Raw genomic sequence first — 27,283 nt, 5'->3', positions numbered from 1 at the left:
TTTTCCCTTTTTTTTAGTTACTCTATCAAAAAAAGTTATGATTAGCTCAAATATTGGTTAACCTTATACTTCAGCCTAGACTGGTTACGCTTCAGTCACTCTTAATTTCAAATGACATACTGTATAAAACTCTATACTGCCACTGCAATGCTCTTTTTCCATTTAAGTCTTTCCTTATTTGAATACAATATTATATTTTCCTGCTATTGGAATTTATTCCTCTAAAATTATTAGCAGATATCCCCGTTTCCTCCCCAAAACACATCTTTTTTTAATCATCTGATGAATGCCAGATCGTCTTCCAACAGCTTCTACTGGGCTGAAGTACAGGCTCAGCCTACAGACCATTGCCCAGCTTTGTCCGAGTGCGTTATCCCCATCCCAGTTTCTTTACTCAGTGCTGTGCTTCCAAATGTCACCATAATAGACTGAATGGGTCACTTATCAGCGCATAAACCAACAACACTCAATCTTCCGTGTCAGTTTACTCCTCTTCTGCAGTATTTCCACGTAACATGAAAAAAATAAAGGCTAAACCCTCCGCTCAGCTATGTACATCATTCCCACTTGGAGTTATAACCAAGGATTCATAAGAGGAATTTGGCACTGTTTTCCCCCCTTATAAATTCGAAAGGGGAACAACCTGGCTCTGAGAAAGAAGTTCAGGAAAAGTGAGAACAACGCGCTAGAGCAAGACATAAAGCAGGTCTCCTCTGCAGCTATATTCATCGCGTCGCTCTGCCAACACGCTTCCGACTGGCATGCAAAAACCCCCAATATCGTCCACCAGAAAACCTGCCGCGCCACTGGCGTTTGTTCGTAACTCAACAACCTGCAACGGACCAGACCGAAAAACCAAGCCTGGGACCTTCTGTCGGATCTCAGATCCCCAGGAGCTGGTCAAGTCACTGACCAGGTCATCTCTTGACACCACCACACACAGCAACCACAGTGGGAGTAAAGCAGATTTGGTTACTACTACATGGTTAGCAGGTAACTTTACTATGCGTTGGATCATACATGCTTCCCAGTGGAACTGGGTACCCAGCATGGGGAAACAAAATGGGAAAACGGAAGATTTGCCTCTTCCTATATTTTTGCAGAGGTGTTAGAAATCGCAACAGACAGCAGGTATCTATGGGACACCCGCTAAAACCTCTGTTCTTCAAGTTTAAAAAAAGAACATACAGGACTAGCAGATAAAAAGCAAAAGGTAGTTCAGCCCCTGAATTATTTTTTTTAGATACTCTGTGAAAAGGCCTAATTCCAAATTCTTAGTTACACTTTTGTATGGGTAAATCCTCTAACTTTGAATGACTGGATGGATGTACGTGTGTTTTACGTGACTGCACAGTTTGACCTCTGAACGGGAAAAAAGCCTTCTGCAGTTTCCAACTCAAAAGGATCAATACTTTTTTCTCCCTTTACTACCACAAAATTAAGAGACAGGCAAACTTTTTTTTCTAATAAATATATGGACCACAGTTATCTTAATCCATGGAAATAAGCTAAATATGACAAATGGATTTGAAGCTAGGCAGCATGCTGGAGCCAGTGACCTAAATATTGTCGCTGTAATGCTTAAAAAACCCTCTATTTCTGACTCGGAGGAAAAAAACAGGGCAATATGTCCACCAGATCTTGGTTTGGAATTCTGTAACATATGTGAAATCTATTGCAGAAAAGTGGGAAATACTTAACAGTTGGATAAACCACATTTGAAATTCATCCCAGCTAAGTTTATGCAAGAAAAAAGAGCAACAGAAACCAATGTGGTTAAGCAGTACTATAAAGAGCAATATAACGGCTAAGCAGAAGGCTTTTAAAAAATATAAACAATCTGGTACAGCCAGCAACTTGGAAAACTATATTTAAAAAGGAAGCACACATTTAAAGCAAAGCAAAGAAAACACAAATCATGAAGTAAGAGGGAATTTCAGTAGACCAAAGAATTAAATGCTTTGTTTTATAATACAGAGTGCTAGCAAGCAACTTTACAAATGGGAAAGTAGACTTTTAAAGACCTATACTTCCATTTTACAGACAAGAAAGAAAAAGAACCGATTAAAAAATAAATCATAGATCATATTCTGTGCTATTATGAAGAGAAGAGTCAGGTGGCAAGGGAAGAATAACCTTCTCGCCCTCACTGCTTGATTGATACCAGTGCCCCAATGCACTTGCTATGGGCACCTTCCCATTACTTTCAGAATTCCTTCTGGGACAGGTATGATAATTTCTCACCACAAAACATTTCCTTATGCAACATCTCAGGTACAGACATTGCCAAGGACAAATGCCATCATGCAACTACACTGAACCATTCGACACTGTGGGCTGAAGCCCAAAAAGCTCAAGATCTTGCCTAGCATTTACAAACAGGTACAGTACGATGCAATTCCAGAGGAGAAACAGTAGATATATCAGCTCTTGTATACAGAGCTAGATAAAACGAGATATCAAATCTTCAAGCTATGTCATAGTTAACAAGCCCCAAATCAAAACTATTTGGAAAAAACACTATTTTTTACTTCCTTACTTGATCTCAACCATGTACACTACAAGTTTCATTTATTTAAACATACTAATAGATACAGGATTACAACCCACAAACATGAACAAAAGATTTTTCATACTTCTGTGACCTGATCGCATGAGATACCCCAATTTTTGTATAAATTTTACGTGGCCAATGCCTTATTTCTGCAAGCAAGCACGTATTAAGGGGTAAGTAGTATTAACTTTGAGATTTCGAACCTGAGTACTGCATAACGCTCAAAGGTATACATGCTTCCCAAGCCTTGCAACCACTCTTTAAGTAGATATTAAGTAAAAGGAGATGTAATACCATACAGACAGAAGCATACTGGAGTGTCCTTTAGAGCATAACAAAAATAGCAGACCTTGTCTCAGTATCAATCTCCACACCTTTGAAATCAAAAAGGTTCCGATGAAAAGCAAACAGAAACCAGGGCTCAAAGGTGTCGCAGTGGTGACCTGACTACAGAAAGGATTCAAAGCCTGGAAGCTTTAATTCCACTGATTCAACACTGGCTAATAAACTTTCTGGCCAAAAATAGCCACCGTTCAATCGCCCCTGCAAAAAGAGAGTTGCTACTTGGAGTACATTTTGAGAGAGAACAAGCAAGACCATTATCTTTCCCCTTGCCCCAAAGTCCCATCGATTCAGGGCAGACAGTTCGCACTGCTTAAACCATAGATAACTGAAGAACTCTCTCCAGGGTTTCTACTTTGACCCATTTCAACAAATTTACCAGGGGTGGGAGGGAGGCAGTGGGAAGAGAGAAGACAAAGTCTTATCCTCTTAAGTGCAGGAGTCATTAAAAGCAATCCTCAGAAAACAAGTATTAAAAGGTTTCTTTCATGCAGTATGAAGAAAAAAAAAAAATCTGAAACTAGGAGGGTCAGTCTGCCATCCACTGTAACAACAATCAACTTGAAGTGAATTTGTCTTCACAGAATGACAGGGGTTGGAAGGGACCTCTGGAGATCATGTAGTCCAAGCCCCCGCCAGAGCAGGGTCACCCAGAGCAGATTGCACAGGAATGCATCCAGGCAAGTTTTGAATATCTCCAGAGAAGGAGACTCTACAACCTCCCTGGGCAGCTTGTTCCAGTGCTCTGCCACCCTCAAAGTAAAGAAGTTCCTCCTCATGTTTAGGTGGAACTTCCCATGACCAAGTTTGTGCCTGTTACCTCTCGTCCTGTCACTGGGCACCACTGAAACAAGACTGGCCCCATCCTCCTGGCACCCACCCCTTCAGTATTTACAAGCATTAATAAGATTCCCCCCCCCAGTCTTCTATTCTCCAGACTAAAAAGACCCAAGTCCCTCAGCCTTTCCTCATAAGAAAGATGTCCCAGTCCCCTAACCACCTTCGCAGCCCTTTGCTGTACCCTCTCCAGCAGCTCCCTGCCCTTCTTGAACCGGAGAGCCCAGAACTGGATGTCGTATTCCAGACGCAGCCTCAGCAGGGCAGAGTAGAGGGGGAGGATAACCTCCCTCGCCCTGCTAGCCGCACTCTCCTTGATGCACCCCAGGATGCCATCGGCCTTCTTGGCCCCAAGGGCACCTTGCTGGCTCATGGCCATCCTGTTGTCCCCCAGGACTCACAGGTCCCTTTCCACAGAGCTGCTCTCCAGCAGGTCAGCCCCTCACCTGTACTGATGCATGGGGTTATTCCGCCCCAGGTGCAGTACCCTACACTTGCCTTGGTTGAATTTCATCAGGTTCCTCTCTGCCCAGCTCTCCAGCCTGTCCAGGTCACGCTGAATGGCAGCGCAGCCTTCCGCTGTGTCCGCCACTCCTCCCAGTTGTGTGTCATCAGCAAACTTGCTGAGGGCACACTCCATCCCTTCATCCAGGTCATTGATGAATATATTGAACAGGACTGGACCCAGTCCTGACCCCTGGGGAACACCACTTGTTACAGACCTCCAACTAGACTCTGTGCCACTAATGACAACCCTCTGAGGTCTATCTATCAGCCAGTTTTCAATCCACCCCACTATCCCTTCATCTAACCCACACTTTCTAAGCTTGCCTGTGAAGATGATGTGGGAGACAGCATTGAAAGTGTTGCTGAAGTCAAGGTAGACAACATCTCCTGCCCTCCCCTCATCTATCCATCCAGTCACGTCATCGTCTTCCTTTAATGCAAGTATGTCCAGCCTCTTTTAGGCTCCCCAGGAGCCGTCCATCTTCATTCTGCCTCCGTCACCCCCATGCACTGACCATGATGACATGACTGCGCAGGGAGCCGCAACAGGAAAGCAAGCCTGCCGAAAACCAATATCCCACCTTTCCCCTCCTAACTGTTGTTGCATTGAATCAGTTCCCTGTTCAGGCCCCCGGTGCAGCTACAAAGTGTTGTACCATTACACAAGGGAGGTGGGAAACCACAGCTGGAGGGAGGGGGGCGGGTGGAACCCCCTCTTTCAGCACCAACCCACAGTTAGGTTGACCCCGAGTAATTATGAAACTCCAGCCCCACTGCAGACAGGTTTCAAGGTTGTTTTCTTTTATGGCTGGCATGTCTTTCCCTACAAGATGCATACCTTGATAAACACCTAGCCAGCAGGTCTGCAACACTCTGACAACTGACCTGTTTAGCACACCAAAGTCCTCCTCCCCTTTTTATAATAGGAAGCTTCCAAGCAGCCCTTCTGCCGCCCGAGCCCTGCAAGCGGCTGGCTTGCTTCTCTAAAAGTTGAGTCCCATGGGCTCTCCAAAACCTACTCACTTGGGAAAACAATCACAGAATCATTAAGGTTGGAAAAGACCTTTAAGACCATCAAGTCCAACCATCAACCCAACCCCACCATGTCCACTAAACCATGTCCCGCAGTGCCACGTCTACACATTTTTTTGAACACCTCCAGTGATGGTGACTCCACCACCTCCCTGAGCAGCCTCTTCCAATGCTTGACCACTCTCTCAGTAAAGAATTTTTTCCTAATATCCAGTCTACACCTCCCCTGGTGCAACTTGGGGCAACAATTCTAGAAAGAAGTTGGCCTTTCTTGGATATTTATGAAGCCTCTGTTCCCCCATCCAAAAGGTGGAAGAAAATGAGACTATATAAGCAGAGAGAACCCCTTGGTGCCATGGCTGCTCACTCCTGCCCTGCTCTGCTTATGCGAGTGAAACTGGACTAAAAAGCTTAATTTGTGTGAAAAGCAAAGCCAGGGGCAAGAGCGGCAGCCTCCGCTTTATGGACACTGTGGACAGAAACAGGGGATACGCAGAAAGGCTACACAGGAAATGTGAATTTGGCACGGCGATGGTGGGAAAGGTGTATGTGACTCTGCGATGCAGCTCCATCACCAGGAGGGAAGAGAGGCAACAGCAAAACTACACCGATCACTCCTGGTCTGAAGAGGTACGACCGAGGCAGAGTCTGTGCAGGTCCCCATACCCTCCCGGTGGCAGGAGACGGGCCCCGAGCGAAGCTGCCTGAACACGGGGGAGCTGAGGACGGACACTCACTCCATTTCTCCATCGCCAAGCTTCCTTTTCATTTGAAGTAGAGTGAGTGGAACAAGTAATACAAACCAGTGTTTCTCTATGCTCTGGCTGACTCTGTTTATACATCCAGCTCTCACCGATACCCTTCTCTGCCCTAACACTCACCGTGGCTGATCACCCATCTCAGACACCCATTTCTACCAGCTACGGCCACTGCCCAGCACGGGTATTTCAGGACCCAAGAAACCAACTCACTTCAGCATGCCAATCCCCCCAAAAGGTGCTCTAACGTAACCTATCATAACTAGCATTCAGTCTCTGCTTAGAACCAGTATTTCTGTTTCACATGGAACAAGTCATAAAAAGCTGTAATAATCATCCACAAGTACTGCAATGTAACTGTATCCCAAGATTTTGTTATTCTTCCATTTTAAAATGCTTAATCCCTGCTGCGTTTACCACAAAGCTCTTCCACCCAAGCAAGAAACACATATTACAACTTTAAGACCGACTGGTATTTTCTGGTAGACTTCTAGTCAGGGACGCAATGCCTAGGCTATGCCTTCAAAAGCCTTAAGCGTGGCTGCAGATGTTAACAGCACATTTTCACTATAAACCTCATTTTACTTATTACAAGGATAGACACAAATCACAACTGCATGTAGATTAGGAATTTTCTACCAGTAAATGTAGTAGTAACCATTTCCCCTGAAATCTTGTTTCTGTGTATTTAAGGTATTTCCCTTTATCATCTTTTCAATCAGTTACCCACTCTACATGATAATCTGCTACTGAAAGGAGTTTTCAGTAGTCTCATTTTTGTTTTCATCCTCCCTCAGGATTGCATTTGTCAGATCTATCAGAGCTCTCAATGTAGCTTTTTGCAATTTTTAATTTCCTATTAAAGGAAATCTTCTCGCTGCCACGATGACACCAATGTAGAAATGTCTGGCACAACTCTGCAAATGCACAGCCTACTTGTCTTGGGGAAATTTTACGTCTCCCTAACTGATATATTAGGTACTCTACCCTTCAATCTTAAAAACCCCATCGTTTTCACCTGTTCAACAGCCTCCGTACTGATTACGTAAGTATTTCAGAAACATTTCAGAAATGATAAACTATTTGCGAGCTTGATGTGTTTCTCTGGAAAAACAAACAGGCATGTTCACTTGATAAAGCCCTAGATTATGACCAAGAAGTAAGCACAGAGCTGACATTGGGAAGTTTTGTTAATGTCTATTTTGACTGCAAGAAGCAAGCACCAATTCCAATCTGAAAGCACTCAGAAAGGTAAAATGCGTTGTAAGAATGCAACAATGGAAGAAGTTTCTTTTCTGTAAAATGAGTTCATGTCTGCCTCGCCGTAAAGCCCCTTTTTAACACAAGCTGAAGGAAAGATCAGGGAGTTCAACGAGAGCGCAACGCCAAGAACCACCGTTCCCCTGCCTTACAAATCAGCAGTGAACGATGAACAAGTAACAAAGCAAAGACCAGAATACCTCCTTTTTACACCCCTGGAGAAAAAAAAAAAAGAAAACAACAACAAAAACCCATAAGCATTAAACAAAACATGTTTCTTAAGAAGCATTTTGCCATTTGGCAAACTGATGCAACTACCTTTCACACACAGAATTAGTTAGGAAATTTCAATAAACACATTTTATTTCCATGTACTCAAGTAATTTGACTCCAAGTAGGTTTTTAAACAAGCTTTAACTGGAACAAGTTTTGTGCTCTATGCAATGCTTTTGGACAGTGAGTCAATGTGTGTGGTGGCCACCGCGTAAAGCTAAGAGAACAAAAAATGGAGGTGCCAATGTGGCTATCAATAAGATAGCCTAACTAACAGCCTCTTAAAAAAACCAAAAAACAAAAGGAAAACAAAAAAGTGTGTTGTGGCTTTGTCTGTTCACAGTAACACCAGCCACTACCATAAACGTAGGGAAGCCTATCAAAAAAACCTTGCAAGAGGACAATGCTAGTACTGGCTTTTCAAAAGGAGCTACTATCAGCATAAACCAGCCGCGTAAATATCTACGCCAGCAACAAATGCACTACTAGGGGAAAAGACAGCCAGTGCCACAGCCAACACAATATTACGCCTGTCTTTTCTTCTACACCTTGAATTCAAAACTTTTTGGAAAACACAAAGAATGTCAGACTCTCCAGAGCTATAAAGACCTTAATGCCAAAGGTCTGTAGGACCTATTTAACAAGCTTTTCCTCTCACTCAGGAAAATAATGAAACATTGCCTATTTGTTCCAAAAGGTAGTTTTCACCTTCTGGCTTTTATATTCCCTCTTTCCACCCTCCTCAAAACCATGTGCATTCAGGGCTGAAGAATGCCTTCACAAGCCCCAGGTCCGACGAGGAGCACCCGGGCTGGGTCTCCAGCGCCGGTGACAGTGGCACTGCTCGTGATGCGCTCTGACTTCTCTCCGCAAACGAGGTTCAGGTTTCACTTGGAGCCCTCAACCCTAACCCCAAAGCTTCTCTCCTCCTCCTCATGTTCCTCAGCTTCTACACCAGACTGTTAGTCATCTCTGTCTTCATTCCCACCACGTCTACTTTCACCTCATCACTACCGCACAGCAGTAAGCACTCGCCTCAAGCGTTGGGCAAGCTGAGAACCAGTTGGAAGGTATCACCCAGACCCCAGCAGCACCCACTAATCTCTGCACCTCTCCTGCTCCTCCCCAAACCTTTTTAAAAGGCGCTGTCATGCAGATGCTCTAGTACCCGCGCCACAGTCCCTACAGCATTACAAAACCACCACCTTCCATTACCTCACCCAAAGACCTTGCAGTTTGGTTTCAATACCTGGCAAAAAAAAAAAAAAAAAAAAAAAAAAAAACAAAACCCAAACCTTTCAGCAGACCTACTCCATCAGTTACTTAACACTCTGCTAGGTTTAGCATTTCAGCTCATTACACTTTCAAAGGACGTAAGTTTCCTAAAAAGTAAATGCAAGTCTTTGCTGGGGAGAGGGCTCCCTTATTTTTGAAAACGCAGCACATCCACCGCCAGCCGGCTGCAGCTCCCATCCCAGTAGGGTACTGCTTCCAACTTCATTCACTTCCCACACGTTAATTTTCACACTCTTCCACTTAAAAGTAAAAGTTCAAACTAGTTGCTTCAATAGCTACAACAGAAAAGGCCAAAAAGTAATGAATTGATTTAAATGTCGCTGCAGCGAGGCTCCCCAGAAGGCAGGCGTTCAGACAGATAGCAAGCGTACAGTGTGAAGCAGCAAGCGCTGCTCCGATTCGGAGCTATCTGCTCACCCATCGTCTCCCAGCCACGCAGTAAGCCGCGTTACAACTGTGTAAACTCCTGCTTCCCTGCCCTATGCAGCTGATGGCTTTCTACATGATAAAATTAAGTTAGCTAATCACATACCTGCTGGTTAATTACTTTGAAAGAAACAAAAAAATGCCTCAGCTTAATATTTGTGACTTTCATAGCAGCTACAGGGTGGTGGGGAATCAAACTACGTCTTCTTCTGCCAAATGAAATAAATTACGGGAAACCAAAGGAAACCCACTGTTGCTTGCAAAGACTTCGCCTAGGCAAGACGCAAAGTAAAAATACATCTGCTTGACCTTCTATCTCGTTAGCCGATCAAAAGCTGACCAAGATGCACCGCCAGCAGCCATACTCACCATAGTTCTCACCGCACTACGGCAGGCAAATTACCCCTTCTTTTACGTGGCCACAGAGAACGCAATAACCACCCGATCAAGATCGCAGCACACTGGGTCCCACTGGGGCCAGGCTGCCCTTCCCGCTCCCCGCCGCTTTGCCACCGCCGTTAGGAGCGCAGGAGGTCGGGGCAGGAGGAGTCCGCCCCGGTCCCCTTCTCAGCCCCCCTGCACACGTGCCAGCGCCGGGGGCTGGAAGAGCTGCACGTGGGAAGGGCAGCGGGGAAAAAACAACCGTCTAATCACGTGTCTGACACCGGCAAACCGTCAGGTTTTAGCTAGGAGCACAGCAACCGTGCCCCATAAACCACATTTTTTGTAGACAATTTTTAAGAGAGCTTTGGCCCTTCAAAAACAAGAAGCGCCATTAACTGATGAGTAATTACAAACTACTTAATGCATTATTCTTATCATTTGTTTCAAGCCACTAAGGCAGCAGCCGCTGTGTTCAGGTGGGAAGGGATTACGCTGCCATTTTGTAACAAAACACCCTCCCTAACTTCAGCTAATGTCTTACTTCCAAGTAAGATCAGATTCACGAGTTACATTAAATAATTCTTTTGACCACAGATCAAAGCAAAGTGTAGTCTTGAAAGAGTGGTTTAAATAACAAAAAGTTCAACCCTTTAACTAAGCTCTGTTACATCATTTAAAGTATTTAGTTACTCCCTGTTTCAGCCTAAGCTTTGCTAGTAAATGAAGCATGACCATGCTTTAAGCAAGACACATACTGTAACGCAGACCGGGATTTATAACTTGCTACACAGGTTGCCACCAATAAATCAATAATACATATACACACACAGCCTTGTTTCGGTGTGAGTTCTGGGAACGTGCTGTTTAAAAAAAATAAACAAGCTTTTTTGTTTTGTTTTCATTCTAAATGAAAACAAACTCGTTGCTGACATTTTATTTAACTTCACCCAAATCCTAACTACACTTAAGTGTCATTTAGAACAAAAATTCACAATTGTTTTTCCTTTGACAATAGGGGTTATTCATTTTATTTTTAGATTTTTTTAACATGGTTAACCATCACAGACGCACCAACCGTCCGCCCTGAAGTCCATCACAATCACCACTCAATAATCTTTCAGTCTCCAAATGCAATTACCAATGTGAAGCTACTTAAGCTGCTTCCTAACATTCGGACATAAAATATTTACCAACAAAAACATAAATACACACTGAAAAAGCAACCTAAAAATACTTTTAAAACCACATTCCAACAAAGTAATTCCTTGAGGGATGAGAAAAAATTACCATGGACTTGAACTAACACAACACCTCATGTTTCACTCCCTTCTCATGTTTTTGGGCATTGCAGAAGTGGCATAATAGATGAATAAACTATCTTACCATGGCAAATATGGTTTGGAAAGACAGGGCTCGTCTTAACTTGGAATTTCTTGCCGTTATTAGTTTAGAATCCTTAACAAGAGGCGCGTGCACTAGGGAAAACCTACAAAACACATCTTGAAAACGTTGTCGATTGACCCTCCCTCTAACTGGCTTAATGTCACCTGCCCCTTTTGCTGCTGATCCAAGGACACGTTTCAGTACGGATCTGCTCCTTCACGGACGGTCGTGCTTCCCCCGCAGAAGAGGTGTGTACCTGCTCCGTGGTGCAGCTGCACAGCCGGAGCGGCACCAGGCAGAGGACAGGGACCGCGGCGGTTCGCAGAGGAAGCTGGATGGGGAACTTGGATTAAGAAATAAGTAGTAACAAAAACAAGATCAGAAGAAACTTACTGGCAAATGAAATTGTTGTTTGATAAACAATTTAAGCAGGAAGAGCATTTGGCAGAGTGCTTTCAGAGAACGGTCCTTGACTCCTGACTAACATGCTTCCTCCCTTGCTCTGAGTTTGTTGACTTTCTGGGCATGCTGTAAGGTTTATGCATTTTCCCATGATGGGAAAAATATAGCTTTTTTGGGAAGCTGCCTATAAATGCAATTGGTGGATGTTTTCTAAAAAAAATTACAGATATAAATAGGAAAGAAGAAAGCAACATTTTCTTTATTTAGGTTTTTGCTACTACTAAAGTCTTATTTAGGCGTCTTAGTATTCCTTCAGATCTAAATCCCAAAGAATGACTCAGCTTGGCACGACAACGCAACGGTAAAAAGCATGGCTGGCATTTAGTACTGATAGCAAGCATTACATATTCCGGACCATTAAACAGAATGCCAGATCTTGAAGCCTTTCAGAAAATTTTTATCGTTTTTAACGTTTTATCTGGACAATTACAGTCCAGCATAAGCATCACACTTTACACTGAACTGAAATCAAGAGGCAGGGGCAGTGGAATGCAGAATGCCGTTTCTAGCTAGGTGTTTCCCAACAACATATTGCAGTAATTCGTTAAGCTCATTTGCTGTGACATGAAAAGGAAAATAGCAGAATTGACTCATGAAGTAAAATTAGCTGATGTACAGTCACAAGGAGGCTGGCTTGGAGGTGACAGCATGCAGAACAGCATATAAATCAAAAAATAACATGCTCAATGTTAGTAATGTTGCAAGCTAGTTTAGAACCAGAAGTACTATTCTCGGTACAGTATTTTCAACATGGACTGTCCATTTTTCAAAATCAACATTTCTAGTAACATACTCTAAACCATGTATCAGGAATTGTTACAATGGCCTTCTAGAAATCATGCATTAACAAAGGCATACAGAACATATTTTTTAAATACTGCAAATGTGGCAAATTTAGAATCAATAAGAGGAATGCCTACCAGGATGAGCACCAAACTGCCAATGTCTGCTTGCTCCATGAACACAGCTAAGGTAGACAGTACAGCTAAAATACTTTTTTAACCGGAAAAAACTTCTTTGGTGATAATTTACAGAATTCCCCCACTATTCACTGTGACAAATCACACTAAAATGAAAACAACAGATTTAGCTGCAGTGGCACTGTCAACCTTGCTATGATACACTGTCACTAAAAAGTCCTTAATTTTGGCTATCAAATATAATTTCAATTTCTTGCACTTCAGAGCAGTAAAAACAATTCTGTGAAGACTCCGTGTTTACAATCCCTCAGTAAAGAATGCAGCTGTCTCAATCAATGCTGATTGTCTGTTAATTAGTTCAGTTTTACAAGCTGATGGAATAGATTACTTCATTCCCTCCCCACACGCAGAAAGAAACTCCACCAATACAGTTATCTACAATACAGTAATTTTTGCTTCCCGGCAATTTGGGGAGGTAGATGATGTACTAGGGACGTAAGTGATCTCTTTACCAAGAAATCATTTATGTTTGTGTCTTTTCAAGGCATTCTGTCATACAGGGATTTTCAGTCCATATATATACACACATACGTATCTCTCCCCTATATGAAAATCAAAATAAAGAGCAACACTTCCCGATACGGTGGGACTAGCTCCCCTCTTTTTTGCTGTGGCTGAAACCAAGTCCAGAGTTATCCCTTTAGGAACAAAAGGCAGGTCCTCATAAATAATTTCCTATCTATATTATGTATTTAAATCAGTATCACATTTTTGAACCAAAAATAGCATTCGAATTTGTGACCTATAGTAGCAAGCTAAAGGTTTTTAGTGAACAGTTCGAAGCTGCTATCGCCATTCTCCATCCCCATGCGCTTTTCAGACAAACCACAAATAAATAGCTGGATTACCTCTGAGCTGCTCACTCTCAGATTCACTGCCTCTAGTATCGCCATCCCTTAGCTAGACACTCTTGAAGAAAAGCAAAATTTTAGCTTTCATATACGCAGACAAGAGTGTTGGACACCCTCATCCAAATGCCAGAAAGCACTTCTGTTGAGAAAACCGGTGAAATACTATAAAGCCCTAGGCCTGACAATATGAAAGTTTGATCCAAAAATGCCTCTTTTGGAGATGACACAACATGCTACACATTAGATCAAACAATAAAAGTTTCACTTTGAGACTGGTTTTCTTTCTCTCTCAGTTCAGATCCTTCATGATTAGGAAAAAAGAAGGAAAAAAGAAGAGTTCTAGTTAAAGAGCATCTGTGTATTTAAAAGAAAACACATTTCTGGTATGAACTGAATATGTTACTTCTAAGCTCACTGCAGAAGAAGCAAGTGGACAAATACGAAGCCCCACAAAACCATGGAACTATCAGACCACCAGAGCTGGTTTTTGGCAGTGTATCTGGCTGATAAGTACAAAGGATAATCTAAATAAAACAATAATTCTTCTATACAAAGACATCTATAGACATCTGCTTCAACAGCAGCATCACAGAGAGCCTAAAACCTCTTAATGCTTTTCAGAGTTCAGTGTTTCAGTATACAAAAACATATGAGAGTTTAATTTTTGCATGACAAAGACAGTCATCCAAAGCAGATCACTGAAGACGCCTTGCAGAAAATTCTCTGGATCTGCAGAAACAGCACTGGGGGAGAGAAAGTTTGAAATGCAGCGGTCATCTCACATCAGAGCTGTTAACCTGAACAAAAAGGGAACCAAGATCAACAACCGTTCAGCTGAAGCCTCATTATTTTTGCAGCTATTGCCTTTCACTTAACTTTAGTTAAGTCGTATTTCTACAATCCTATAAGTAAAGGTCAAACTCTGCTTAAACCCACCACAGGTTTGTTCTGCTTTCCTGCCTCTCCACTTGGTTCACATCACCAGGAAAAAGACATTTAGAATATGATCCTGGCTTTCCAAATTTCTTCTGCAGGACAGAATAAAAAAAAGGAGGGGGGGGGGGGGCTGTTTGGTTTTGTTGTTTGTTGAGGGGTGTTTTTTGTTTTTTAAAGAAAAAGTTTTATCCTGCCATTGCTTCGGGATTTTTTCTTGTCCGTCCCATTCTGCAAGCTGCCTTACCCACCCAGTCTTGAGGACAACTGGTTGGCTACGCCGTTTAGACACCATACAAACCACCTCTGCTAAACATGCCGCATCAAATGCTACATTTACTAAGGCGGGCTTGACTATTATTGCTACAACACTCGGACGCTTCCTCGGCTTTCATGTGCCAGGGCACAGACAGTTACAACCCTGGGAAGTCTCCCTGAAGTTCCTCCTTGAACTGGTGCCACTCACTTGGCTGCCTGATGTTGCAACATCCGAGTTGCGTCTTTTCCCACACGGGGACGAGGCAGAGCCGCACAGCCGTGTGAGAAAGCCCGCACCGCTGCGATGCTGCACGCCTGCCGCGGCCGGAGGCAGGACTTCAGGCTCCAGTGCAATCAGTCCAGGCACTCACAGTAACATTAGATTCCTATTAGGAGAGAATAATTTGGAAAGGGATTGCTAGACGCTATTTGATGTACCACTGCAAATTAAGCATTATCTGTAAGCCTCCAGAATTATTTCCCACAATGTCTCTGGTTATATTAGTTAGAAGACTATAAATCAATCTTTAATTTTCGTGCTTCATGTGCAGTAATATACAGGATTCCGCAGTTGCAGACAAAAAAAAAAAATCTCAAAAGGATTGCCAACCTTTCCTCGATCTCTGTCGGTACTCAGTGGGGCACATGCTTGAGAGTTTAACTTGCACAGGTTTGCTGTGGGTTGAACTCTAAACCGATGAGAAACGTTTAGGAAAAAGCAATGCATGTTACATCATTTGCTTTTTCAGGGCACCACCATTAAAGAAGTTACAAGGCAAAACAACCACCTACACACACTGTCTTATTTTTGTGTAAAAACTCACTTGATTTGTTTCTGTATTTTTCACGCTTTGTATTTTATACATTTCTAAACAGATAGATTATGCTCTAGAAAATTGTCTGGGAAAGAAAGGGAGCGGGACCTACACTACGAGGTTAAGAATTAGGCTTTGAAAGAAGTACAGTTTCTTCTGTGCTTCTGCCCAAACAATAATAGGGATAGCAAAAATAACCAATAATTAAACTAGAAATAAACCCAGCAGGCAGACTCCTCCTTGCCCATCTATTCGTGGGGACTGCAGCAGTCCTGCACTGCCTTGCCCTGTTCCCTTCCCTACCACATGGAGAAGCTACCTAGAGAAACGATGCAGAATGCCTTTTCTTCTTTTGATACTCCCGCAGTGTACCCTAATCCTGTGCTTTAATCTGGCCCTTTGTGGGTAAGGAATAAACCGACTTCTGCATTTTAATACTGACTATACACATCAGTCCGAGTTCAGCTTCAAAAACCTTTATACAAAGTGCCCTAAATATTCAGCCAAAAAAAGAATGCCAAAATTACACATTACTTTCGTCATTATACGCTCTCCTTTACCATATGTCTAAGGTAAGCAGAATGCTACCTACATAATGGATTCAGCCCTGCAGTTAAGTCTGGACTGCCGAGGCTGGTGAACCTGAGGTAACACTCCATCACTTATTTACTGCATCTCTAAAGCATTTCAGATTCTAAGCTGAATATATATTTCACACAGTACCAAAACTTTTAAATATCCACAGGAAGATTTCATTTTTATAGGCAATAAACATTAAATCTAAAGGACTGGAACATAAAAAGTGTTTTAATACCATATAAATCACCTTTCCCTAGACAGAATAAATCTCTGAAGGTTTTAAGGACTGCAATATAAAATTTTATGGCAAATTATCTACATAGAAATTACTTGCATGAGATGCACTTTCACTTCTCCTTCTCATTTGCATAGTGCTGACAATCTTTTCAATCACAACATTCAATCCAATTTGGAAAGTCCAGAACACAATGCACAGAAATGCCAGGCTAAATGCGGGGTGGTTCCTCCTTCTTTTTATCAAGATATTTCTGACTGCTGCTCACTCTATCAAATACAGAAGTTCGCTTTGCAGAGGTAACAACACTAACAGATAAAAATTAAGGCTCAGATGAATAGCTACATCCTCTTTCAAAGGAATTTGTTGGCTTTTCTAAGACAGAAGCCTTGCTACTAGCCCTGACAACTAAGAGGAGCTCATTTCATGCTGTGAGCAACAGTCCTCTAAAGCAAAGAGTAACAACAGTCTCAGTTGGGAGCCTTTGAATTGAGGAGTAACAGCCAAAATTGTTCTTTGGGATGGATGCTCAGAAGGGACATTTTCATTGTAAAGGTGGTACAGCCCTGAGAAGTCACGACAGGGGAATCTCCATCCGTGGAGATTTCCAATGCTGTGCTAGGACAAAGCCACAGCAGAGCTGTCCTAGGACGGGTGCCAGTCCTTTTTCAAGCAGGACATCAGTCTAGAGACATGCTGGAGGTCCTTTTCATCCAGTGTTTCCACCATGCTATGATCTGTCCTTTGGATGCCTCCAAAGGAGGCCGATTATAGCAATATGACACCCTCAGTCAGATTTCTAAAAGGCTCCGACTTCCAACTAAACAGTTAATAACCGCTGAAGGTGAGAGGCCAATTATTATCCACGGTAAAACAAGAAGCAATCACTCCTGAGAGCTTCTGTCCCGGCCTGTCGGCATAAATACTTCCTCATAACTAAAGCAGAAATATGCACAAGATGTGTAATTCCCGAGTCTCCGAAGCGCACACATCCTCAAAGGATAGGCACCGTAGAGGTGTGGTATATCACTGTTACCAAAAATACTTTGGTTTATTCACCATTTCATTACAGCGAAAATGTGCTGACAAGGATTCTCATAGAAAAGGCCAGAATTAGTTCTTGGAAAACCTCCTGTTGCCTTGGAGTCAGGTCTGAAACGTGCTCTGTACTTCACCGAATCCTCCCCTTGAGGGAAATGAGAGTAAATACAAAGTTAAAGCACCTGAAGAACAGCAAAGTCCCAAGAAAAAAAAAAAAGTGGGAAGTTTGCAAAAAGACCTAAGAATAGCACTGCCTTATTTCCAATGTATATTTCCCTTAGAAAATATTTTCAGGACTTCTGTACTACCCAACAAATTAAGATAACACAGCAGAGGAAGAAACACAAGTCGGTTCCCAGACTGCTTCCTATGCTTCAAAGGTATTTACTTAATAAGTACCATGTATGGATAAAATGAGATCATCAACCTAGTCATAAGATGGTTTTCCAAATTTTTAATGAAATCTTGCACTGTATGATTTAAAGAGTGATCATTTGTGCACGCTGACTACAGGAAGCATACGCAGCAAGCTGGATTGCCAGAACGCCCCAAGACGTTGGAGGGTTTAAGATGACTGTTCGAGGCAGGGAGGGAAAAGTCCATTGAAATACATGAAACTCAGTGACTCGCAAAAGAAAAAAATTACAGGGTCATTTCCAAGACACAGAGTTTTGGCCAATGAAATGAGGTATTTGCTTTCTATCTGATGAAGGAGTGAACTGACATAAAGCTTTCTTCCATATGATTTCACAAGCTTTTATTACTTTCCTGAATTATCTTTGAATCTAGAGGATGGAATATTATTTTCTTTTGAAATACCAGGTTGTTGCTAGTCTTCCCACTTGTTCAATCCGCAAAACCTATTAACATTTTCAGTAATTAATGCTAATACTTGAGAAAAAAGCCATTGTGTTAAGAAATTCTTTAAAAAGATCAAGAAAGAAAACAAGTGCTTCTCAGACTATACATAATTTGTTTTGCCACATCATTTTTTTTTTCCCCCACATAAAACCAAGTAGGGACTACATATCACTGCGGTCCAGCGCTCATCTTCATTCTTCTCTTCTCCGTCTTTCCCCACAAGTCATACTGCGCAAATTTTACAAAAACATTTACTTGCTTCACCCCAGAAAACTACGCACTTTCATAGACCATCCCCTCTCTGAACTTTCCTTTTTGGGGATAAAAAAAAAGGTGGTGGGGAAAGCTTTTGGGCTTTTCTCTGCCCACAGTCTTAAGCAGTTTGGCAGGCAAGAGCTGTCTGGGACTTTTCTTCTCAGTACTTTGAACCTAGGTTTATTTTTAATGAATTGGGCCCCTGCAAAGGTGAGTTTCAAATGCTCCAAGATCCCATATATTGCTGCTTGACACCCACGATGACGCAGCTTTGCAAGGGGGATATCCAGACTGGCTCACCTGGCTCTCCATACGGTGTAAGAGCACACGGATGAGTTCAAGGCACGGGAGCAAGAGCTGGGACTTCCCTTTAAGTCAGGCTGAATAACTTCATAGTACTGGAACAGAGACATACTGAACTGGAAAGTTTGAGTCAAGTTGTGGCTGTTTTCCCAAACAGATCGTGAAAGAATATTCAGCCCTAAATTCAGAGCAGCCCAACTATGCATTTTATAGGATATTTATCTACGAATCAGCAGATCACAGACTTGAAGGCCAGACATTCTTCCCACTCCAGCCTTTAGTCATTTGTTCAGGAGAGCCAAGAAAGAACTCGCTGAAGAAGTTTTCACCAGTACTTTTCAGGGAAAAAAGCAAGGGTTTAAAAAGAAAAAAAAAAAAAGAAAGAAGGAAAACAGCAACCCTGAAGCTCGCAAATAGAGAAATTCCAACAGGAAGAAGCAGGGACCTGAAATGCCAAGGCAAACCACACTTGCTGCTTTGGGGTGGGGTGGAGGGCATCTTCAAAATAACTACCTTTTAAGTAGTTTGAGCGTACAGTCAACCCCCCCTGGCCTAATGCAGTCAACCAAAAGGTAAGTAAATCCCTTGGAAAAATGAATTATTTTAAAGATGAAATGAAAGTTGAAGAAAGGTTTGGTACGTGGGTCAAAAGGGGCCCTTCAAGTCCACAGAGCTCAGAAGAATCACTGAGCACAAGCTGCACTTGACGGTCATGACTCCATTCCACCAGCCCCTCTCCTCACGTAAACCCACGCTCTGTTCCTTCAACACAGCGAACCCGCCTAGGAAAACCATCTAATTCAGGAAAAAGAAATAAAATCCACAGACCATTGTACATCCTGCTCTAATTTGGTGACAGAGGAAGGCATAGAGTTCTCAGCACTTTGGGAAATAAACTGTTTCTGTTTACTAAATTATGGTTTTGCTATTATAAGTTATAGTCATTTGAACTTAAGTATTACTGAAAAATAATGCAAACCTACGTCTGCCCACAGGCACCAACCAGTAGTTGGGAGTTGGCTCCTGAGTTTGCCCAAAGACAGGCTGCACTATGCGTGTGCCAAGTGCACGGGGATGGACGGGTGGGGTTAGAGGGAGCAGGGCTTGGACTGCGTTTGCTCCACACGGTTTTGTGCAAAGCCTACCTTTCAGTGTCCCCAGCAACTACCATCACTGGAGCGTGGGCCCCAGACTGGGCAATATGGGCACAGAAGGGTATGACAGAACTTTAATGTTGGCACCTTCTTCAATTACTTACCCTAAAATAATGTGGTTCTTTGTGGAAAACTGTAATCCAAAGCCTAAACCACAAGGCCTTTCTGGATGGTACTAACAAGATCGTAGCATCTGCTGTCAAGTTTAATGAGTTCCCCCAAAGCTACACACAAACCTCAGATAAAACTGTAAAACAGAATGTTTTCCTTCTGGGTATAGGTCAGTTCTAGAGCTAATTGACTTCTTCAGGCTTTGCCCCTACGGGATGCCTCAGCTACAAAGTAGAAGAAATGGAGATATATGGCATATATACGAATGCGTTGTCAGAGGACTCTGCTACTCAGAACTTCAAACATGTTGCCCCACAGAAAAGATGAAAGATGAAATGCCCCCCCCCCCCAAAAAAAAAAAAAAAGTTTGCAGTGACACCAAGATCCAGACAGGATACCCGGTTACTTCTGGGCAACTTGTCTGGCTTCAGTACGTTTGCTCAATGGTATGATCAGACTACATTATTCCCCTTCAAATGTATGCAACAACTTCTCCTCAAGCAGATGTTCTCCTGCATGCATCAGCTAGAAGGTAATGTCCTCTGGTTCTGAAGAACAATCCAAATGCTTCATCACCTACACACCAGGAACTTCCCAGACTTCACATAACATCACAGACCCAGCAAAAATATCCTGTAAATCTTCCTGGCACAGGTATGTATTTTTGATATAACATCAGGATTAAAAGTTCTTGGTAAGATTCAGGGCGTACTGTTCGGTACTTTTAAAATACATATTATCCTCTAAAGAAAACTGTATTTCTGTAAGATTAGCAATATACTCTGCCCTCGGAAACCTTCCACCTCTGGGCTGCGGCTGACTGCTTAGAGAGGGCTCTTAGGATGAAAATCCTAGGCCAGGCTCAACCCTAGATGGCACTGCTTATCACTCATTGGCATGTTCCTCACTCGGCTATAGGAACCATGCCAACGAATGTACTCATTATATCACAGATTATACATTTGAAGGTATATGTTGAAACCTCAGCCACACCGCACGAGAATAGAGGACCTACAAGGCTGCAGTGCCCCTCTACAACCATCTCGGGCAGAAGGGCAGCGCAGCAGCCCCCCTTTCAGGGACACAGTCTCATTTACACGTCCCAATGCTGCCAGCACCTTCTACGTGAGTAAGGGTGTGAGCAGGGAACAACCATTCTTCAGCCCACCAGATCTGAGCATAGAGATCTGCTCCTGAAGAGCAGGTTGGTAACTGCGTTTAGACACAAATATCAATGGGAATGACTTGCTCTACACAGCCCATGAATAAACTCCCAAACTATTTTCTTAAATAATTCACTGAAAAAGAATACTAGCACAAAAAAACCCCCCCACCAACCAGAAACGTATGATATTAGAGATACCCCAAACACTGCTCTGTTCTGTACAGAAGGTGCTGGGTCTTATTTTTCAGTATTTTTCCTCAAATACAAGCTAGAATTACATATCTAAATCACCGACAAAGAATTAAACAAGATTTGATCATTTTCAGAATATTATTTTCAGAATAAGCCATGACTGGCTGGTGCCTTTCAGGTAACAAAGTCAGTGTCCGTGTTAAACATGCAGCCCCCACCCCTCTCACTTTGTTGTTTGTTTGGTTTTTTTTAATAGTTGTTCACTTTTCTACAGAAGCAAAGGATTTACGATTTCAGGACAGACTCTAGGGTTCTCATTATTTTCTACAGAAAACTCTGGAGTAGGAACAAACGAACCCTCTCCTGTTGCCGGCCCAAAAGGATCTGGACTCCAGCTGACAGCGCAGTGCTCTGCCCTCCAGTTTTAACAAGTCCCCCCGTATTTCTGGGTGTCCGTCAGCAGCGCAATAAACAGCATCGCAGGGCACCGTTTGAGAAGAGAGGGAATTTGTTGTTCCCCCATCACATGCAAAAATTAAGAAAAGGAACTTATCACTAGGCTTTTTATAACCTGTGATGTCGTTAAACTGTCACAGATTATTATAAGTTCAGATAGATTTGATAATAGCTTTGACATAAAAACACAGGTACTTTTTTGTTTTGGGGAGATTTGAAAAGACAAATCAACCCACTGTCAGCTCACGGTCTTGCCTATCTACTCTGATTTGTTTACTTATTTCCACTGTCAGTAAGCCAAAAACTGGGAGCAATACCTGTAAGGGTGACCCAGTACATCGGAGGGACTGGCATCTTGCTGGAAAGCAAGCCAGGAATGCTCTCTTCACATGTTCTCCGCCCATCCTTCCCTCTGCACTTCAACATCACCCATTATCAAGGGGTTTTTTGTTGCCAGCAGAAAAAACTGGTAAGGAAAACGTGTTCTTTACTACTCTGTTTCTATACCAGGTTTAGCACACCGAGATGTTGACACGGGACTAGTTTCAGATGCCAAATTTGGGGGAGAATTCAAAGTTTAATTTTGCACAAAGTAATCAGTCTCTTTAAAGATATCACATCTCCAGACATGCTAAAGGTGAGCATCAAAGAGTTAAAACAGTAATCAAACTTGGCAGGGAAATATTATCAAGGTTGATAACTGACATCATGTTTCAGAATTAAAGTTTGAGAATTATGGTAAAGTTTTAAGATGCTAATCTCAGTCTTCTCCGCAAGAACGTAATGCTGACCGAGTTAAAGTCCTTCCAGAGTGTAAGGGTGCATTCACAACCAAGTCAATATTCCTCTTCCTCAGAAAAACTAATTAAAAGACAAATTGGCACTGCTAAACTCTGGGGAGAGCTTTAATAATCCCACTTAAAATACCTGGTTAAAGGAGGTACTTTGTTTACAGGAATATCCCAGGGTTTCTGTTACCTATCTTTTTTTTTTTTTTTTATTTCCAAGAGTATCAAACCCACATTAAAACATAATATGATCTCCCTTCATAATTAACATCGGAGTGACTAAGTTAGAATTGACTTAGTACAAAGCAGGCACTATTTTTTCAACACTGTTTACAAGAAAGATGTCATCAGATTTATCTTGGTATATGGTTGCCCGAGTGACCCATACCCCTCCAATACTGCTTAGTAACCGATGCCCAAATATAAATGGAAAGTATGAAACACAGTATCTTCTACTACTTGTACCTGAATCAAGGAATACAGTAAAGTCAAGTAGCAAAGGACAGGTTTTTAATTTGAATAGAAGGAGCACAGCCAAAAAAAAAAGTGTCTTTAGAACAAAGGAAAGCAAAAAAATACAGCACTAGATACACATCACCTTGCAGGAAATCCTGCCAGATAGCATCTGCTATATAAAACTGGGATTTTTCACTGCAATGACATAATTTGCATAGGTTGTCTTAAAATAAATAAATAAAAAGAGAATCTTCGAAGAAAAATAATGTTCCTCTACCTGGCCCAGTGCACTGCACATTCCAGGGCAAAGAAAAAAAGAAAAGGATTGCTATGACAATTAAAAAAAAAAAGGTGGGTTTTTTTTTTTTATACCTAGTGCTTCGTATTCCAGTGTAAGAATGTATTCAGTTTAAGCTACAAAAGATAAAGAGAAGTTGGGAAACCTGTTTACATTTTTGTCTTTGCACAATCTTGTGCATTAGCAGGCCAGCAATAGTAACGAAAGTAACTCGTCACAAACAGCTCAAGCCTGCCAGCAACGAAAATTAATGGGAAGGCAAGGATTTTCTTTTGATGTTGGAAAGACTCCAGTAAAAACTGGTTTGTACATGGGAACATGGTGTCAGACTAGAAGAGAATCAGCTTGTCTGACTTGTGGTTTTCTTGACAACATTCATCTTCTCTTGGCCTGATAGAGAGCAATTAGTGCTTGTCAGTTGAATCATGTGTTATTAAGATCATTCAGGCATTTTTTAATTATGATTACCTAAACAGACAGCAAAAGAAATTCTCAAGCAACTTTAACAATCCACTTCCTTTTCAGCTGCTTCCAAGTCTTTTCTCCTTTAATGTTTTAAAAGTAAGGTGTAATATGTTACCTGCAAGAACCTTAGTACCTTTTCCATTTTAAACACATAAAAAAAAAGTACTGTAGCCTAAAAATCTATGCACCGTCACTTTATCAGATGCTGTCTGAGTAATGATTTTTTTTTTTTGCAGTTAAAAAGTAGATCAGTCTTCTATAAACCCAGTAAGCTGCCCTATATGCCAAGACTTGTTTTAAAACATCTAAAACAATGCCTAATAGGTTTGTAATGATACAGCATTCCTAATAAATACTTCTTTCTTTCACCATCACAGATTTAGAATCAGGATATGAACAGTGTCAGGAATGACATCATCCTTGGGTGGTGTTTAAAACTCCTCCCCAAATAAAATGGTTCCTTATCACTGACTTGGACAGTTTTTCCCACTGAAAAGAAAGCTAAAAGCAAGACAAGACTAGACACAAAGTTTCTACTTATTTAAATTCCAGATATCAGGGTAATTGGATTTTACAGACCTTGCACTGATGCGATCAGGATAGTTTTAGTTTTATGTTTGGGCTTAGAATACCGCTTTTAGAGCAACACTGTTGTTTCTTCCCGTTGGCATTTCTCCCTCCTCTTTACCAGGGGATTTTTCAAGTTTCTGTATTATATTTCCTTTTTTTTTTTCTGCTTGCTATAAACCTTGGCCTGCAAAACTTGCAGGCTCTTCTTGCTATGCCATCTGCTCCCGCACAAGGCCAGCCAAAGGCCTGCCCGGCATCTATCAGGAATTGGGAAATTAAGGTCCCGTCCAGTGAAACCACTGATATCCCTGGGAGCCCGTGAACCACTCGCTCTCAGCGCAGCGGTGAGCTGTGCATTTACAGTGCAGATGCAAAAGAAGCTGTTTTAAAAGGAATACACATTTCAAAACAAACAGAGTAAATATTTAGCATGCACATTGATTTTAATAGGCCTCAAAACCTTGCTCCTAAAATGAATGATATTCAAGTATCTATTACCAATTCCCAGGAGTACATCTAATGAAGGATCCTTGAGGATTTTTCTTTTTGGAAAGATTCTTAACGCTTGTTTGCAGCAACAGCAGGAAAACAGAAGAGTCATAAGATGACTTTGCCTACCATCAATATCGTATTTAATACCATATTTAAGGGGGTAAAGTCTCATACAGGGAGTAGCGAGTATTTTAGGAAGAAAACAGACGATAACAGCCAATTTCCTGGAGCGGAACAGATGCAAGTTAACAGCACACTTTCTAATAAACACCTAAGAGCTTATTAAAATGGCAGCCAGGCAGATGAAGGATGAAGGGACTGCTTTGTGTATGTAGGTACCCAGTAAAGCAAAAAAAAAAATTCTTAGGATTATTTTAATTTAAATTTGGTTCTCTTATGGGCTCTGGTTCCACTATATTATGTGTCTCATTCTTCCATTGGGGAGAATCTTACAGACTAGTTCCGGAGTACTGTGAAGAGAAAAGGAAATTACTCATTTTTGGCTGAGCTCTGAGCAGAACAGTATTTGCAAGTTTATGAACGATTATGGAAATATAAAGGCTGAAACGGTAATGCTGACAAAAACAGTTAAATTTCTACGTACTATTGCTGATTCCTGAGAAAGCAGAAGACTAAAGCAACATCCAAGACTCTACCATCTTCTTAGGAAATAGTTTGCCGTTTGCTGGCCAAGTTTATGAAAAATCAGCATTCTGCTTCCTAAATTAAAAATTTGAGTGAATCCTTTTGCTGCAACAGCTGATCATTATCCAAAGCAACTACCACCATCAACATCAGATTGGATATATTCAAGGCATAATTAAATAGGTCTGAAAAAAGTCTTACAAATTAGAAGAAACAGGAGTTCTTTTATCTTGGATTCAGCATCTCTTAGTAACAGGCTATTCTAAGGAATCTCATGTTCCCATTTCATTACTCAGTCTATGCCTACCTTTAATAACTTTTCTTACTCATGGGTGATATAGTATTTTTATACAAGGTTCGTCTTTTGTATAGACTTGAAATATTTATATGTTTAAAAAAAACGATCACAGGAATAGGAATTTCTTGCAAGATGCTGCTTTATGGTTTAAATAATTTAGACCTATGATAAACACTGCTAGAAACACTGCACACATGAAAGTTACAATTTTTTTTTATTATTATTTAGAAAGAAACTACTCTTGGAATCATGCCTTCTACCCAAGTCGTCAAAAACATGTTTTCAGAATACTCAAGTCATTTAGATTCTTATTTCTAGACACCAAGGATACTAGTAGATATGAACAGCAAGCCAACAATTTAGCTACTATAGGTAGTTTCTGGATCAGAATGACTTCTGATTTTTGGTTTAGATTCTTCTGCCTTCTGCAAGAGGGCTAAATGACAAAGAAACATGCTACCATCGATTAAATACCATGCTTGGCAGACAAACATACTTTAAAATACAGATGAGGCTCTTACTTAGTGCTGCCATACCTATTTTGAGTCAAAGGCTCAAGGGTACTGAAATGCTATCCAGTAATGCCACCTTTGAAGCAGGCTGGTTTTCAATACAGTGGTGGCTTTTGATTACAGGAATAAAATTCCCTCCCCCCATTTTCTTAAATAATCACTCCCTTCGGCTCCCAGTAAAATACTTGAGCAAACTAGTTCTTGCTGAAACAAATGACGTTGCTCGGAAATTCTCCATTTGCAAGATATGAACAGCTGTGTCTAATGTTCCCCCCCCCAACGGCAAACACAACTCACCTTCTGTTAACTTGAAACAACCATACCAAATATTTCAACTCCCTGCTCAGGACAATTCCTATTGTTCAGTAAATTGCCTAGTATTTGCTGCCACCCCTCCATTAGATTTTTCCAATCTTTCTCACCGAAATTACCAGAAGGATGTCAAGTATAAAACAACTGTAAATCCTACAGTCTAGAATTCTGCTACTTTGCTGTTCATGAGCCACTTTTAGTTAGTTGTTTAGTATATTATTGCTTCTTGTTTCTAATACTCCTCCTCCTCCTGCAGATAATCCACTGGTGTTGATATAATCCACAAATACCATCAGTCACATCAGTTTGCACTGCTGCCTTGAATGCTACTGCAAAAACCTCCAGCGTGCCACTGAGATTAGATTACAACGTTCAGGCGATGACTTAAGGGCAGCCACCTTGCTGCTCCTTCAGGAGAGTAAAGTGCAAGCCCCATTAGCAGGGTTCTTCCCAGTTTATTAGACTCGCTCTCGGGGTATCTGAACACAGAAGCAGCAGCAGCTCCCCCACTCCCGGAGCACCGACAGAGGTTAACCCTCGCTTCTGTTGATTTTAAATACACAAAAGATAATCCCTAATTTTAACAAAATTCTGCAAAGTCTGTAAAACCACACCCAAGTCAGAACACCTATAATAAAGAGCACTCTAAGAACAATGAAGTTAACTTGGTATTTGGAACAAAACAGGACCTTAGAGTACAGCTAAATATTTTCATTTACAAGTGAAACAAATCAGCATGAAGCC

The 27,283-nt window shown here is 41.7% G+C and overlaps 1 protein-coding gene across 6 annotated transcripts in view; it reads right to left on the bottom strand.

The window, feature by feature from the left end:
• Positions 1-27,283, bottom strand: part of CUX1 (cut like homeobox 1) — a 285,116-nt gene that overhangs the window by 231,438 nt on the left and 26,395 nt on the right. The window lies entirely within an intron of this gene.

Source organism: Gavia stellata, chromosome 25 (assembly GCF_030936135.1).
Source record: "Gavia stellata isolate bGavSte3 chromosome 25, bGavSte3.hap2, whole genome shotgun sequence".
Taxonomy (NCBI): Eukaryota; Metazoa; Chordata; class Aves; order Gaviiformes; family Gaviidae; genus Gavia; species Gavia stellata.
The sequence above is the reverse complement of the archived record's forward strand: the minus strand, read 5'-3'. Positions and strand labels throughout refer to the sequence as shown.